Here is a 16,421-nt window from a genome sequence, read left to right as displayed (position 1 = left end):
TACGGCACATGCGCATAGAGCAGATCTCTGTGAGTTTGAGGTCAGCCGGGTCTACAAAGGAATACCGAGACAGACAGGATTTTTATGCAGGTAAACCCTATCTTGGAAAAAAAAATTATATTCAACAGACATAAGTACCTAATATTTCTAGTGGGCACTTTCTCTGGTTGGGTGAAAGCATTTCCCTGTTAGGGAGTGGTTAAAAACACCTCCATGGTATTACCATCCTTGACTTTAAGCTCTACTGCAGAGTTATAGTAATGAAAACAGCATGGTATTGGCATAAAAACAGATAGGTGGGAGCTGGAGCGATGACTCAGAGGTTAAGAGCACTGGCTACTCTTTCAGAGGACCTAAGTTCAATTCCCAGCACCCACATGGCAGCTCACAACTGTCTATAACTTCAGTTCCAGAGGGTCTGACACTTTCAAACCTATGTACATAAAACAAATTTAAATAAATTACACTTACCTGGCAGGGGAGATACCGTGATCACAAAGGTGGTTTTTCCAGGGCGAGGCTTATCCATTGCACTCCGGATGTGCTGACCCCTGCAGTTTCCCCAAATGGGAGAAACTCAACTGTATAATTTGTGGTAGTGGGGGACTGAGTTCGTGCTCTCCCCTGAAAAGTAAGAAAAGAAAGATATTTATTAAATAAAAAAATTAAACAACTTATGGGGAGGGAAACAGAGAGGTATGAACACCTGATTTTTGACAAAGAAGTCAAAATTATACAATGGAGAAACAAAGCGTCTTCAACAAATGGTGCTGACGTAACTGGATGTGGACTTGTAGAAAAGTGCAATTAGATCCATATCTTTTGCCCTGTACAAAACTCCAAGAAGATCAACACTAAGATCTAACACTCAACATAAATCCAGTTATATTGAAGCCCATAGAAGAGAAACTGCAAAGTAACCTTGAACGTATTTGTACAAGAGACAACTTCCTGAGTATAATATCAGTAGCCCACATGTGACTCAGTTTCCATCTGGAGTCATTTCTGACTTAAAGAAGTCATTTGAGTTCAAGCTTGCCTGTTCTACTTTTTCTTATAACCTTAAAGGCTATGAGAGACTTCTGATTTAGCCAGTGAGAAAAGAACACTCTTTCTAATAGACAGTGTACTGCTGACAACAAACATCAAGATAGAAAGTAAGGCTGCTTACGAGCAGCAAGCACACATTGGAGAGGAGACTGTTCGCTCAAAGACAGGAATGGTCTTGTGATTAGATACTGACTGACTGACTGTGATGTGCTTTGTTCTGCTTTTGTATATAAGAAAATTCTGAAATAAACTCTGGGCTGTTAGGCTGCTTCAACATGACCAGACAGGCCTCCCAATTCTATCCTGTCTTCTGTTTCTTCTGACTTTTCTTTGGCCTCAAAGATTCACTATCCAGGAACCCTAGCTGATCTTGTAGGAGTGGGCCCCTACAATCTTGTACCTGTCAGAATGACTAAGATCAAAAACACTAATGACAGCCCATGTTGGAGAAGACATAGAGTATGCCACTTTGGAAATCGGTATGGTGGTTTCTCAGAAAATTGGAAATCAATCTACCTCAAGACCCAGTATACCAATCTTGAGCATATATCCAAAGAATTCTCAATCATACCACAAAGACACTTGCTCAACTATGTTCATAGCATTATTCCTACTATTCAGAACCTGAAAGCAACCTAGATACCCCTCAACAAGAATGGATACAAAAATGTGCTAGATTTACACAATGGAGTATTACTAAGGAGTAAAAACAATGACGTCTGCCTGGCGCACGCCTTTAATCCCAGCACTTGGGAGGCAGAGGCAGCCAGATCTCTGTGAGTTCGAGACCAGTTTGGTCTACAAAAGCTAGTTCCAGAACAGGCCCCAAAGCTACAGAGAAACCCTGTCTCGAAAAAACAAAAAAGAAAAATAATGACATCATGAAATTTGCAGGCAAAAGGGTGGAACTAGAAAAAAAATCTTCCTGAATGATGTAACCCAGACCCGAAAGACAAATACAGTCGCACTCATTCATAAGAGGATATTAGCTATAAAGTAAAAGGTGCAGACATTTCCTTACTTTAAGCGTCTGATTGTAGAATTATAGAAGGATGACCCCAGCTAAGACTCCTAGCAATAACGAAGAGGGTGTCTGAACTGGTCTTCTATATAATCAGATTGGTGACTACCTTAATTATCATCATAGAACCTTCATTTAACAACTGATGAAAACAGATAGATCCATAGCTAAGCACTGAGCTGGAGCTCCTGCAGTCCAGTCGAAAAAAGGGAGGAGGGATTATATGAGGAAGGAGGGCCAAGGTCATGATGGGCAAACCCACAGAGACAGCTGATGCTAGCTCATGGACTCTGGACTGAAAGCTGGGGAGCCTGCATGGGACTGAACAAAGCATTCTGAAAGTGGTGATAATTACGCTACTTGGTCTTTTTGTATGGTCCCTGGCAGTGGGACCAGATCCCGAGTGAATCATCTTGCCCATGCCAATGGTGGGATATCTTGCTCAGGCTTGATGCAAGGTAGAGGGGCTTGGTCCTGCCTCAACTTAACTTGATATAATAGATTTTGCTGACTCCTTGCAGCCTGGAGAGAGTGGAGTAGGGTGTAGATGAAGGTGAAGGGGAGTAGCAGGAGGAGGGGAAGGAGAGGAAAACTGGTTGGTATGTAAAATTAATTTAAAAATAATTAAAAGTGTTTGGTTGTATTGGAGAAAGGAAAGAAATGGGAGTTCATCTTTTTTGTTGTTGCTGTTTTTCAAGATAGGGTTTCTCTGTGTAGCCTTAGCTGCCCTGGAACTCACTTTGTAGACCAGGTTGTCACCGAACAACTAACAGAGATCCACCTGCCTCTGCCTCCCACATACTGGGATTAAAGGCATGAGCCACCACTGCCTGGCTAGGAGTTTATCTTTTGAGTTGGAGATGCAGAATATAAAATTCTAAGTGTGCCCTGCAGCTGGGCACTCCAGTTGCCAAAAACAAGGATTGTAAAGCTTTGGCTTTGGTGAATACCGTGAGAGAGAGAAAGTTCCCACCTAAGAAATACAGGATAGGACAATATAATCCAATCATCATAAAATTTAAAGAAATCTAAAATTTTCTAGGAAAATTCTGAAGAAACCACGTATAGTGGTGCACACCATTAATCCCAGCTCTTAGGAGGCAGTTTCAGAACAGTCAGAGCTACACAGTGAGACTGGAAATTGAAAGAACAGGAGAGGGCTTTAGAGATTATGAGTTTATTCTGATCCCTTTGGAAAATGGAAAACCTAGGGAATCTGACTCTATGCCACAGGAAAGAAAGGATCCTGAGGATGGAGTAAGTCAGATTGCTGGTTATGCTTAGACACCTGTCCACCTTCATACTACATAGGAGTGGAACTATCAAGACTGTCAGCCCATTGACTAACAGGTTTTAACTGGAGGCAGCCCAAATTAAAGGTAGAAGACTTCCAAGGGGCTGAAACTTGTCTAATATCCAAAACCTCTAACCTAGGCACTCCCCTTTACTCTGATGCCTGCTATTCTGCTTTATGGGAATTCATTTCACATGGTGGGCACGTACTAATGGATGGATTACCTGTGCCTCTACTGATGTTTTTCAAAGTAAACAAGACCCAAAGCAAGACCCAAAGGTATTAAAAGTTTCCATTTCTTAGCCAGGAGGTGGTGGTGCACGCCTTTAATCCTAACACTCCTGAGGCAGAGGCGGGTAGATCTTTGTGAATTCAAGGACAGCCTGGTCTAGTTCCAGGACAGGCTCCAAAGCTACAGAGAAACCCTATTTGGAAAAAACAAAAAAATAAAATTAATTAATTAATTAATTAATTAAATGTTTCCAAACAACAGTTAGATTCCCTTTCAGACATGGTTCTACAAAATTGGAGAGCCTTTGCCTTCTCATGAGATAAAGGAAAGTATGTGTGATGTTGGGAGAAATCTGTTGTTTCTATGCTAATTGAACAATAATAATTAGAGAAAATCTGCTATGGGTGGGGAAAACCTCATTTAAAAAATGAACAAGAAAAAAACATAAATCAAATTATTATTAATATCAGTCTCTGTTCTCTTGGTCTGTCTGGCTACTACTCTGCTATCAGCACTGACTGGGCCCTTAAATCTTATTCTGAATTGACTAAGTGGGGAAGCGGGGAAGTCCTGCATCTTAAACTATATAGCCAATTATATATCAGTTCAGTAAAATTAATGATCCTTAGGACCATAACCTCCTTAAAGCATGAGTCCAGGGTTTATATCATTCACTAAGGCCCAGTCGGGAATGAAGAAAGCCCCAGTTCTTAGCACAACCGACTCCATTATGGAGGTACCATTCAGTCCAGGGTTTATATCATTCACTAAGGCCCAGTCGGGAATGAAGAAAGCCCCAGTTCTTAGCACAACTGACTCCATTATGGAGGTACCATTCAGGCTGTAACACTCAGCACATAGACAGCACCTCCTGCAGAAATGAATACAAAGACCTAATCGATCAAAGTCCATAGATCTGGGATAGTTTCTAAATATACTAACCTGGCTTTTGGCTTCTGTAGGTTCACTTCTAGCCAACTGTTCATGTTAAATAATGTCAGACCAGAATATGGTTTTTGTGCTTAAAAGCTCAAACTGATAAAGGCTTGGTGCTCCACTGGGATCCTGAACAACCAGTGTAATCTATGATCATCTAATAAAGACTTTCTATTGGCCTAAACCCATGTCCAAGCAGACTTCTCTAGTGGCTACCCCACAAGAGAACCACCATGCCCAGCTCTAAAATTTTTTTCTTTCTGAAGGATGGTCTCAATATATAACTCTAGCTGTCCTAAAACTTGATATGTAGACTAAAGTTGGCCTCTCACTAGCAGATAAAAGATCTGCGCTAACCTCCAAGTACTGGAATTAAAGACTTGCCACTGCCAAGCCTGGTTTGAAAAAGAACTATTACACTTATTTCCTTAGCCTGGAGGGATGGCTCAACCATTAAAGGCTAGGCTCACAACCAAAAATATAAGAGTTCGGTTCCCAGCACCCATGGCTGTCCCTCCAGGTAAAAAAAAAAAAAAAAGAAAGGAAGGAAGAAAAGAAAAGAAAAGAAAAGAAAAGAAAAAAGGCAATTATTTCCTCATTGTGGGTGTTTGGGGTGGGGTGGAAATGTGTAAATGGTGTGAGATCATGTGGACATCAGAGAACAACTTCTAGGAATCCTGGGGGGTGGAAATCAGGTATTCAGGCTTTGGCAAATAATTTTACCTGCTAAATCCTTATTAGGAGGATCTAATACATGTGAGTGTACATGTCCCAGACCAGCCACAACTTCGTCTGCATCAGAACGATGGCATTATAGATAGCTATGTCACTACACCTAGCTTTTCTGAAATTTGTTGTATCTGGGGTATATTTGTTTGTTCATTTAACTTTGGGTGGGGCACTTTGACCAGAGATTTGAGGGGTCTTATGTAGCTCAGGCTGGCTTAGAGTTCCCTATGGTATCCAAAACAAACCCTGACATCTGATCTACTTGTTGGAACACCTAGCCTTCCCAGCTTTCAATTCTTTTGTCTGTACATACAGAAGTGAGGTGAAATTTCTAGTTCATTTATCAATTCTCTTTACCATCTTCGGTGTCTGTGTGTGTGTGTGTGTGTGTGTGTGTGTGTTTGTGTGTCTCCAGAGCACGTGCGTGTGTGCAGGCACCTAAAATGGCATGCCTACAATAGCCTATTTGTGGATGTCAGAGGACAAATTGCAAGAGTAACTGAACTCAAGTCATCAGGCCTGGGAGGCAGGGATGCTGGGGCTAAAGGAGTGCTGCCTCAGCTTCCTGAGGGCTGGTTTTAAGGTCAGAGCCACCACTTCCTGCTTGGGGAACCTCTGACGTGGTTAACAACCCTGCGATCACATAAATGAAGACATTTAGTTCAGAAGAGCAGATGCCCTTTAAATCTCTTAACATATCTAGATTAAACAGATGGATCTCAAAGGGCCCTAGGCAGTTAGTAATTGGGATTAAAAAGGAATGTTCCACCCCAAGTCTATTTTCCTTTCACCTTGGCTAAATAATGGTTTCTATTCTCTTTTGAGACTTGCTTTCAGTTAGCCCTGGAAGGGTTCAAATTCAATAAATCGCCCAAACTGGCCTTGAACTCTGTCTCCAAAACACAGAAATTAGAGGTTTGTATGGCCACTCCTGGCCCTTTAAGAATCTCTGTGGGGCTGGAGAGATGGCTCAGCAGGTAAGAGCCCTGGCTGCTCTTCCAGAGGTCCTGAGTTCAATTCCCAGCAACCACATGGTGGCTCACAACCATCTGTAATGAGAGCTGGCGCCCTCCTCTGACGTGCGGGCATACATGGAGGCAGAATGTTGTATACATAATAAATAAAAAAAAATCTTTTAAAAAGAATCTCTGTGTAGGATGTGGTGGTACACACCTATAATCCTAGCACCTAGAGGCAGGAGGATAAGGACTTCAAGCAAAAACTAAGATATAATTTTGTGGTCTCTTCCTTGTCTAACATTTGTGAGGGCCTGCATTCAATCCCAGTACTCCCTCACACACACACACACACACACACACACACACACACGCACACACACATGCATGCACATACACACATACACAGAACAAAAAGACAAAAAAAATCCTTATCACAACACAATAGAATTATCTTGTCAAAGGATATTCAGGAGATGGCATGGTGGCCCATTCCCATAATCCTTGCCTTTGAGGGCTAGAAGTAGATAACTCTGAGGTTTAACCATTCTCTGCTCTGTAGCTGAACTGTATAGCATGAGTTACATGAGACCCTCTCTCAAGAGGAGAAAAGAGAGCCAGGGAGATGGCTGTGTCCAGGCATTTGCTGTCAAGCCTCATGACTTCAGCTCAGTGTCCAGAACCCACAAAGTGGAAAGAACTGGGGCACATGCATTTGTACATATACACACATATTTTTAAATGTAAAAAAGGAGAGGAAGGGAAAATAGCATTGGCAAGGTGGCTCAGAGGCTCAAGGTACTTTCAAAACAAGCCTGAATTCAATTCCCTGACCTCAAGCGAAACAGCAAGAAAGGAGACTATTTCACAGCAGTGTCTGCAGACCTCCATGCATACACCACAGAAACTCCCTCCCATGCCCCCACCCCACACACAATAATATTAAGAATTAAAATTAAAGGTTGAAGAGGTGACTCAATGGTTAAGAGTATTTGCTGTTCGTAAAAATCACTCAGCACCTGCATGGTGACTCACAAGTCCTGTTCCACAGGATCCAAAATCCTCTCATGGCCTCCATGGGCACCAAGCACCTATGCATGTGGCACACAGATGTACACAAAAACAAAACACACATGCACATAATGTCAGATTTTTTTTGAGATTTATTTATTTGTTATATATACAGCATGTTTGCCTGCACACCAGAAAAGGGCATCAGATCTCATTACAGATAGTTGTGAGGCACCATTTGGTTGCTGGGAATTGAACTCAGGACCTCCAGAAAAGCAGTCAACGCTCTTAATCTCTGAGCCATCTCTCCAGCTCCTATCAGTTTATTTTAAATAATACACTTCAAAGTTTAAAACTTTAAATTTAACTAGAGAAGAAGTCTGCTCCTCGAGCAATCCTGAGTGTCCAGAGGTCAAAAGAGAGAAGAGGAGGGTGAGTATTTGTGAGACAAGTGTAAGACTTTAAGACAATTCTGAAGTCATTTCTGACAATTCTGAACCCTCTCAGCTTCCGTGCCGTAGTGCTTACCCTCCTCCCCTGAGAACCAAGGACCAAACAGCTACACATGCATGTATGTTCTCCAGAAATTGGGGCAAGATAACCTTTAAGATGTTAACTCAGTTCCTGAACAATTACCTATACACATATGTTTTGATTCAGTCCCCTGGGAAATGGGGTCAAAATGACCTCTTAACTCATCTGATCTGGCAACAGCTCTCCAGCCAATTATTGGTAATAGCCCTTTCGAATAAGCCAATCATAATGGTCAAAGAACAACCCCCCTTGCTTCTGTGGCCTTCTCCTTTAAAAGTAGCCTGTATCAGCTATTCGAGGTCTCTCGGCTTCCCGAATGCTGAGGGGCCCTGTCATGGCAGAATTAATAAAATCCTCATGCTTTTGCATTGGCTGTGGTGTGAGAGGTGGTCTCTGGGGATGATTCCTCCTCAGTGTTTGGACGCTAGGGTCCAACACAAGGACAAGAAAATACTCTGCAAAATCAGACCATGTCTGTCCATTCTACAAAACAGAGAGACTGGCCAGAATATCATGATTACAGACAATTAGGTTGGTACAGAAGAGCCAAATTAGATTAAGCTTTTTGAAAATTCTACTTTCTAGTTATCCTATATATAAAGGCAAAAAAAAACCTGATGAAAATTGGGTTCTATCAGGAATTGAACTTAAGAACTCTTCCTACAGATTCAACACATTGCCCAGCAAAATTCTTCAAAGACCTCAAAAGAACAGAACTCAACTTCATATGGAAAAGCAAAAAACCCAAGATAGCCAAAGCAATCCCTTGTAGTAAAAGAACTTCTGGAGGCATCACAATCCCTGACTTCAAACTCTACTACAGAGCTGCAGTACTGAAAACAGCCTGGTATTGGCATAAGAACAGACAGGAGGACCAATGGAACTAATAGATATCAATCCACACATCTTCAAACACCTGATTTTTGACAAGGAAGCAAAACATATCAAGTGGAAAAAATAAAGCATATGTAACAAGTAGTGCTGGCATAACTGGATATCAACATGTAGAAGAAGGAAAATAGACCCATATCTATCACCATGCACAAAACTCAAGTCCAAACGGATCAAAGACTTCAACATAAAGCCAGCCACACTAAACCTTATAGAAGAGAAAGTAGGAAGTACACTTGAACGCATTGGAACAGGAGACCACTTCCTAAATAGAACCCCATCAGCACAAACACTAAGAGAAACAATTAATAAATGGGACTTCCTGAAACTGAAAATCTTCTGTAAAGCAAAGGACATGGTCAACAAGACAAAACGACAGCCTACAGAATGGGAAAAGATCTTCACTAACCCCACATCAGACAGAGGTCTGATCTCCAAAATATACAAAGAACTCAACAAATTGGACACCAAAAGAACACATAATCCAATTTTTAAAAAAAAAAAATGGAGTACAAACCTAAACAGAGAGCTCTCAACAGAGGAATCTAAAATGGCTGAAAGACACTTAAGGAAATGGTCAACATCCTTAGTTATCAGAGAAATACAAATCAAAACAACTCTGAGATTCCACCTTATACCTGTAAAAACGGCCAAAATAAAAAACACTGACGACAACTTATGCTGGAGAGGTTGTGGGGAAAAGGGAACACTTCTGCATTGCTGGTGGGAATGCAAGCTGGTACAGCCCTTTGGATGTCAGTGTGGTGATTTCTCAGAAAATTAGGAAACAACCTTCCTCATAACATAGTAATACCACTTTTGGGTATATATCCAAAGGATGCTCAATTGTGCCACAAGGACATGTGCTCAACTATGTTCACAGCAGCTTTGTTTGTCATAGCCAGAACCTGGAAACAACCTAAATGCCCCAAAACCAAAGAATGGATAAGGAAAATGTGGTACATTTACACAATGGAGTACTACACAGCAGAAAAAAATAACGACAGCTTGAATTTTGCAGGAAAATGGATGAAGCTAGAAAACATTATTTTGAGTGAGGTAATCCAGACACAGAAAGACAATTATCACATGTACTCACTCATAGGTGGTTTTTAAACATAAAGCAAAGAAACCATCCCACAAACCACAATCCCAGAGAATTTAGACAACAATGCGGACACTAAGAGAGACTTACATAGATCTAATCCACATGGGAAGTAGAAAGTATAAAAAGACAACATCTCCTGAATAAATTGGGAGCATGGGGACCTTGAGGGAGGGCTGAAGGGGGGAAGGGAGAGATAGGGAGGGGAGCAAAGAAAAATGTAGAACTCAATAAATATCAATAAAAAAAAGAACTCTTCCTGTAACATGAGGGCTGGCTGGCTGGGGTATCTGTCCTGCCCGGAACCCCACAACCAGCATATCCCAAAGAAAATCACACACAGGACTCCATAAGGTTATAAACTGATTGGCCCATTAGGTCAGGCTTCTTTTTTTTAAATATTTATTTATTTATTTATTTATTATGTATACAATATTCTGTCTGCATGTCTGCCTGAAGGCCAGAAGAGGGCACCAGACCTCATTACAGTTGGTTGTAAGCCACCATGTGGTTGCTGGGAATTGAACTCAGGACCTTTGGAAGAGCAGGCAATGCTCTTAACCGCTGAGCCATCTCTCCAGCCCCTTAGGTCAGGCTTCTTATTAGTCCTTGTAACTTATATTAATCCATTATCATTATCTATGTTAGCCACACGGCTCAGTACCTTTCTCAGCGTGGCAGCTCACATGTTGCCTCTTCAGTGATCTGGGCAGGAATGGCAGAGGGAGCTTCCTGCTTCCCAGAATATTCCTGTTCTCATCACCACGCCTCTACTTCCTGTCTGGTTGACCCACCTATACTTCCTGCCTGGCCAATCAGCATTTTATTAAAATACATGATTGACAGAATACAGATAATTCTCCCATACCACTTCCCCTTCTTTAAAATAAAAAAAGGAGGGAAAATTGGATAGATAATAATGGTATTTGTGAGTTATTGTTTATAGATCATTACATTGGCATAGATTTTTGTATATGGATACAAAGTTAAATTATATTGAATATTGTATGTATGCATGCTTCTACCTGTTTAAAACATTTTTTATGTATTGATATATGTATACCATATTGCAGTGTACATTTCTACCTCTGATTAAGATACTTACATATTGTTTATGTATTGATATTTATTGTTTACATTTGGAGGTCATTGTCCTCATTTATTGCACAGTTGTTTATTCTCTTAGTCTTTAAGTTAGATACATGTTAATAATTGTAGATCAATAGTCATCTTGTCTGTCATATTTATGGTTAGACTAATCAGGTTCTTTAGATACATAGAGATTATATTCTGTATAAATAGTCTTCAACCTCTTCGGAGAGCTGTAGAAAATGGCATTTAATTTAATCTTAGAGTTCTGTGTAGTGAGACACGATCACTCCTGGCAACACCAACCTATTCCCGAGAGATTGTTGAGCACCAAAGACACTCCACTTGGAGCTTGTTTTCTTGACAAAATCGGCCTCTGGGCAAGGAACTGCCCATACCTCAACTACTGACAAATACACGGTATCAGGAAATGGATAAGCAGAACTGTCAAATCTTACCAAGACAGGGTAAGATGGTTTTGAAAAATCTCTTGCCTGTTAAAATCCGGAAATGGATAAACAGAACTGTTAAATCTTGCCAAGACAGGGTAAGATGGTTTTGAAAAATCTCTTGCCTGTTAAAAATAATCTGTCAGTTATTCTAGGCCTTAGTCAAAGTTGGTTGCTTCAACGCTGCAAACAGGTCTTTGGTGATTGCCCAGGTAGCCAGTTGTCTCTGTGATTTGTTGCATGTTTTGGAAGTTCTTTGATTGCGCTTCCTAATTACTCAGGTAACATTATTTCCCTTCTCGGATCTTCTATGGGGTTGAAGACTAGATAAAGGTAGCTACTTTCCTCTCATGACTTGGTGAAGTTATTTATTATACAAGACATAAGCTAGTTAGAATAGGATATTTGTACTTATTGTATATAATTTTGTAGGTTTGTACTTACTGTATATAATTTCGTAGTAGGCTTAGAACTCTCTTACTTAAAGAAAAGGGGGAGGTGCTACAGGAGCACCTTCTGCTCCTTCAGCCAATAGCCGCTGAAATACCAGCCCACTGGGGTGTGGTATATTTCTCTTTAAAAAAGAGCGGCAAGTCTCAACTCGGCCTCTTGGTTCTGGCGCTTGGTTCCGGCTCCTGCTCCAGTGACTAGGCTCCTTTCCTGATGGTTTGTGTGTATGTAAGTTTTACTCCCCAAAAATAAATACCCCTTTAAAACCTAACTGGTGTGGGATTGATTCGCCATTATCTTCCTTTCTTTCTTTTTCTTTCTTTCTTTTCTTCCTTCCTGCCTGCCTTTCTTCCTTCCTTCCTTCCTTCCTTCCTTCCTTCCTTCCTTCCTTCCTTTCTTTTTTCTCCAGCCAGGATTTTTCTGTATAGCTTTGTGAAGATGGACACTAAAAAGAATTCCCATACTGGCTCAGAACTGACTATAATAAAGAGTTATTTACTTGGGGGTAGACTCACAGATCACAGTCCTTCGCACAAACCGAGAACCGGAACCTAATCCAGCAGCCGGAAGAGAGAGGGAACGCATGCATGCTTTACAGCGACATTTATAGTGTGAGGCCATGCCCAAGTAATTTAAAGGCTATAGAATTTCCTACAACAACTTTAGTTGTACTGGACCCTGCTCTATAGACCAGGTTGGCCTGGAGCTCAGAGATCCACCCACCTCTGACTCTTGAGTGCTGAGATTAAAGGCCCACACCAAAGTCATTTACTTCTAGAGATATTACCTTATCGAGGAAGGACATGCAGATTGCTTCTGTGGACAGAATAGTGGGATTCCACGAAAAGTTGTCATCATTTTTTCTCAAGGATTCGGTTTAAACAGAACCAAGAACATGCTTTTAGCTGAGGCATATTGAACCTAAGTTTGAACATGATTGGGTACATTCCCAAGGGACTTTTCAGGACAGGTATTAGAAAACTTTGGCCTGTAGCAGCTGGAGCCATGGCTCAGGGCTAGGAGTGCCTAACGCTCTGCCCTAGTGCCAGAGGACCTGGGTTCGAGTCCCGTTTGGTGCTCTGATAGTGATCGATACTAGATCACTGTCAATCATTGGGAAAAAGGGGGGGGGCTGGAGAGATGGCTCAGAGGTTAAGAGCATTGCCTGCTCTTCCAAAGGTCCTGAGTTCAATTCCCAGTAACCACATGGTGGCTCACAACCATCTGTAATGAGGTCTGGTGCCCTCTTCTGGCCTGCAGGCATACACACAGACAGAATATTGTATACATAATAAATAAAAAATTAGGAGCTGGAGAGATGGCTCAGAGGTTAAGAGCACTGCCTGCTCTTCCAGAGGTCCTAAGTTCAATTCCCAACAACCTGATGCTCTTTCTTAAAGAAAAAAAAGATGTTCGCACATAATAAATAAAAAATTTAAAAAAAAAAAGAAAACTTTGGCCTGTTGCACTCTCTTTTCCCCCATGTTTTTCTAAAAGAGATAGGGTCTCACTGTGCATCTCTAATAGGCCTGGTACTCACTATGTAGACCAGGCTGGCCTTGAACTTCTAAAGATCCAGTTGTCTCTGATTTCCCAGTGCTGGAATTAAAGGCATGTGCTCATATGATTTGTTAGCCTGGTCTAACACCTGGGTCCCTGTCCCTTTAAGAGACAAGCCCCGCCCTCTCCCAACCCCTCCCCTACCACAAGGCAAGTGGATCTTCCTTCCACTTACAGCCTGCACTCTCTCTTTTCTGTCTCTCTCCCAAAGAGATAGCTTCTCCTCTCCCAGCTCTTTCTCCCTATTTCTTTCTCTCTCACCCCTCTGTTCTCTCTCTCTGTCTCTCTGTTTTTTTTTCTTTTCTTTTTTTTTGGTTTTTTGTTTGTTTGTTTGTTTTTGCTTTTGTTTTTGTTTTTCGAGAAAGGATTTCTCTGTAGCTTTGGGAGCCTGTCCTGGAACTAGGTCTTGTAGACCAGGCTGGCCTCGAACTCACAGAGATCCACCTGCCTCTGCCACCCGAGTGCTGGGATTAAAGGTGTGCACCACCACTGCCCATGGTCTGTCTGTGTTTCTTTCTTTCTTTCTTTCTTTCTTTCTTTCTTTCTTTCTTTCTTTCTCTCTTTCTCACTCTCTCTCCCTCTCTCCCCTTCCCTTCCTTTCCCTTCCCTTCCCTTCCCTTCCATAACCCACTGAATAAACTATACCCAAACCCTCTCTCTCTGCATGGCATACCAATACATCTCTGTCTCTCATCCACTGTGGCTCCTCGTGGGATCAGCTGACCCACCTAGGACTCTTACCTGCTGCCTCCCACCTACCTGGGACCCACAGAGACCACAGGTGGTGGGACTACTCAACTGCCCCTCGTGGCCACTGCTGCCTCTCAGGGAACTGTGCTGTTTTATCTAAACCATTACATGTGCCACCAAACCCTTCATGTTAGTTGCATCTAGGGTTGCTTTTTAATCCCTTTAAAAAGCTATTCATCCATCACTATTCTGTGTCTGACCTAATGTAAGTTTTTCTGTCAAGTAAAACTTTTTAAATGTGGTTTTACAGTCTGGAGTATGCCACATGCATTTAATCTCAGCACTGGAGTGATGACACAGGGCAATTGGTAATGAAAAGTCCCCAGACTATCTTACAAAAGATATAGCTTTAATAAAAACAGAAGGGAAAACTTACATAGAATCTCACCCTGCTGGAACGCTGGATCCAAGCCAGGTTGAGAGGGAGAGAGAGAGTGTGGGTGGGGGTGGGGGGGTTTCACCAAGTTTATAGGTAAACTTTTGCCTTAGGGCAACACACCCCACGAACAGAATGTGATTGGCGGAACTCCCCTATCATCTCCCCCTTTTTTCTAAAATTAAGACAGAACAAAACCAAATACAACTATATGCAATAGAAGCACATAATAAATATAAAGTTACAAACAACAAACAATATTAAGCAAGAAACATATAACAAAAGTTTTATTAAACATTTTATTTTAGGGAGTCCAAATAATGTAGATGGTAACTACAACTATCTAATCTTTAACTCCATCAAAGATCTGAGAAGGAAAATAATTTTACTCAAGCAGCCCGGAAGTACAAGCGGGAAACTTCCGAAATGTGCAACAAATGGAAGAGACAACTGAATACCTGGGCAATCACCCAATGTCTCGTATGTAATGTTGAGTCAACCAACTTTGGTTAAGACCTGATGTAACTGACATGCCATTTTTTAAAGGCAAGAAACCTTTTAGAACTCTCTCACCCTGTCTTGGTAAGATAAGACAGTCCTGTTTTTATCCATTTATGGATATTTTGTAATTTTGTCAGTGGTTGAGGTATGGGCTTTTTCTTTGTCCAAAGGCCAGTTCTGCCAGGAAGAAGACAAGCTCCAAGTGGAGTGTCTTTGGTGCTCAACGTTCTCTCAGGAGTAGAGTGGTGATGCCAGGAGCGATTGTGTCTCACTACTATAGAACTATAAGTTAGATTAAAGGCTATTTTTTACAGCTCTTTGAAGAGGTTGAAGATTATACTATCTATACTAAGTATGATCTCTATGCACCTAAATAACCTGATGAGCCTAAATATAAATATAACAAACATATATGACTATTGATTTCTATCTATCTAACTTGAAGACTAAGAGAATGAACAACTGTGCAATGAGTGAGGACAATGACCTCCAAATGTAAACAATGTGTATAAATATCTTAATCAGAGGTAGGAATGTAAATATATGTATATATATCAATACAAATAGAGGTAGAAGCATACTCACATACAATATTTAATATATCATTGTACAAAATTCAACACCAATATAATTTTCTAAAAACAATAACTCACAAATACCAATATATTATTATCCCATCACCAATCAATCCCCCTTTTTTTTAATGATAAACATCCCTGAGCTTATAAAATACCTCCCCCATTCCCTCATCCCTATATCAATTATAACCAACCTCTAAATGATGTCCCTAAACCTGAGGGCAAATTTTATTGGGAGAGGGGACATCGTCCTCTAGAATTGTTTCCAGCTGTTATGGGGGCGACGTTTCTCTTAGGGGGTCCTGTGAAAATAATTGATGGTAAAAGACCCATAAAAACATCTGGTGTGAGAAAAGTTGTAAATAGTCTCTGAGTAGTTTGAGGAGGTCTGACCAGAGTGTTGTCAAATTTTGTGTATCATTTGGAACTGTTTTGTGTAGCCGGTACCAAAAAACAGGTCTAAAAGTAGCGCTATCAACATTATGACGTCATAGTAACCAGGTGGAGTTGGTGTTGTGGGGCCCCATCTTTATCCTAGAAGCTTTAAAGATTACTGTAGGAAAATTTATTGTTTGTCATGGGAAAGTTAAACATTATGTATGAAGACATATATAGACATATATTTTAATAAAGACAGAAACAGATGTGGGGAAAGGCAAAGAAAATTTATCAGTTATAATTATTTTATCCCATATCTTGGCTCTTGACATGAGATAGAAACTCTGGGATATTTCTTATCAACAGGCTTGGAAATAAAGAGGGACTGAGCCATAGTCCAACTTTAAAACCAGCTCTATATATTTATAAATAAATGTATATTAGTACATATTAAAAAAATAGTAATACTTACCTAAACTGTTTGGATTCATTGTTGATCCTCTTTGGGTCGTAGGTGGTTTTTATATTCAA

General features: G+C 40.9%; 1 non-coding gene across 1 annotated transcript; it reads left to right on the top strand.

Moving 5' to 3' along the window:
- Positions 1-463: 463 nt before the first annotated feature.
- On the top strand, positions 464-627 carry LOC125411861 (U1 spliceosomal RNA). Its single transcript, XR_007235412.1, has one exon. It is a non-coding gene; the product is annotated as a U1 spliceosomal RNA (small nuclear RNA).
- Positions 628-16,421: the final 15,794 nt, after the last annotated feature.

The sequence above is a fragment of the Myodes glareolus genome, chromosome 1 (assembly GCF_982192425.1).
Source record: "Myodes glareolus chromosome 1, mMyoGla1.1, whole genome shotgun sequence".
NCBI lineage: Eukaryota > Metazoa > Chordata > Mammalia > Rodentia > Cricetidae > Myodes > Myodes glareolus.
Note: the sequence above shows the minus strand (reverse complement) of the source record. Positions and strands in the feature narration are given on the sequence as shown.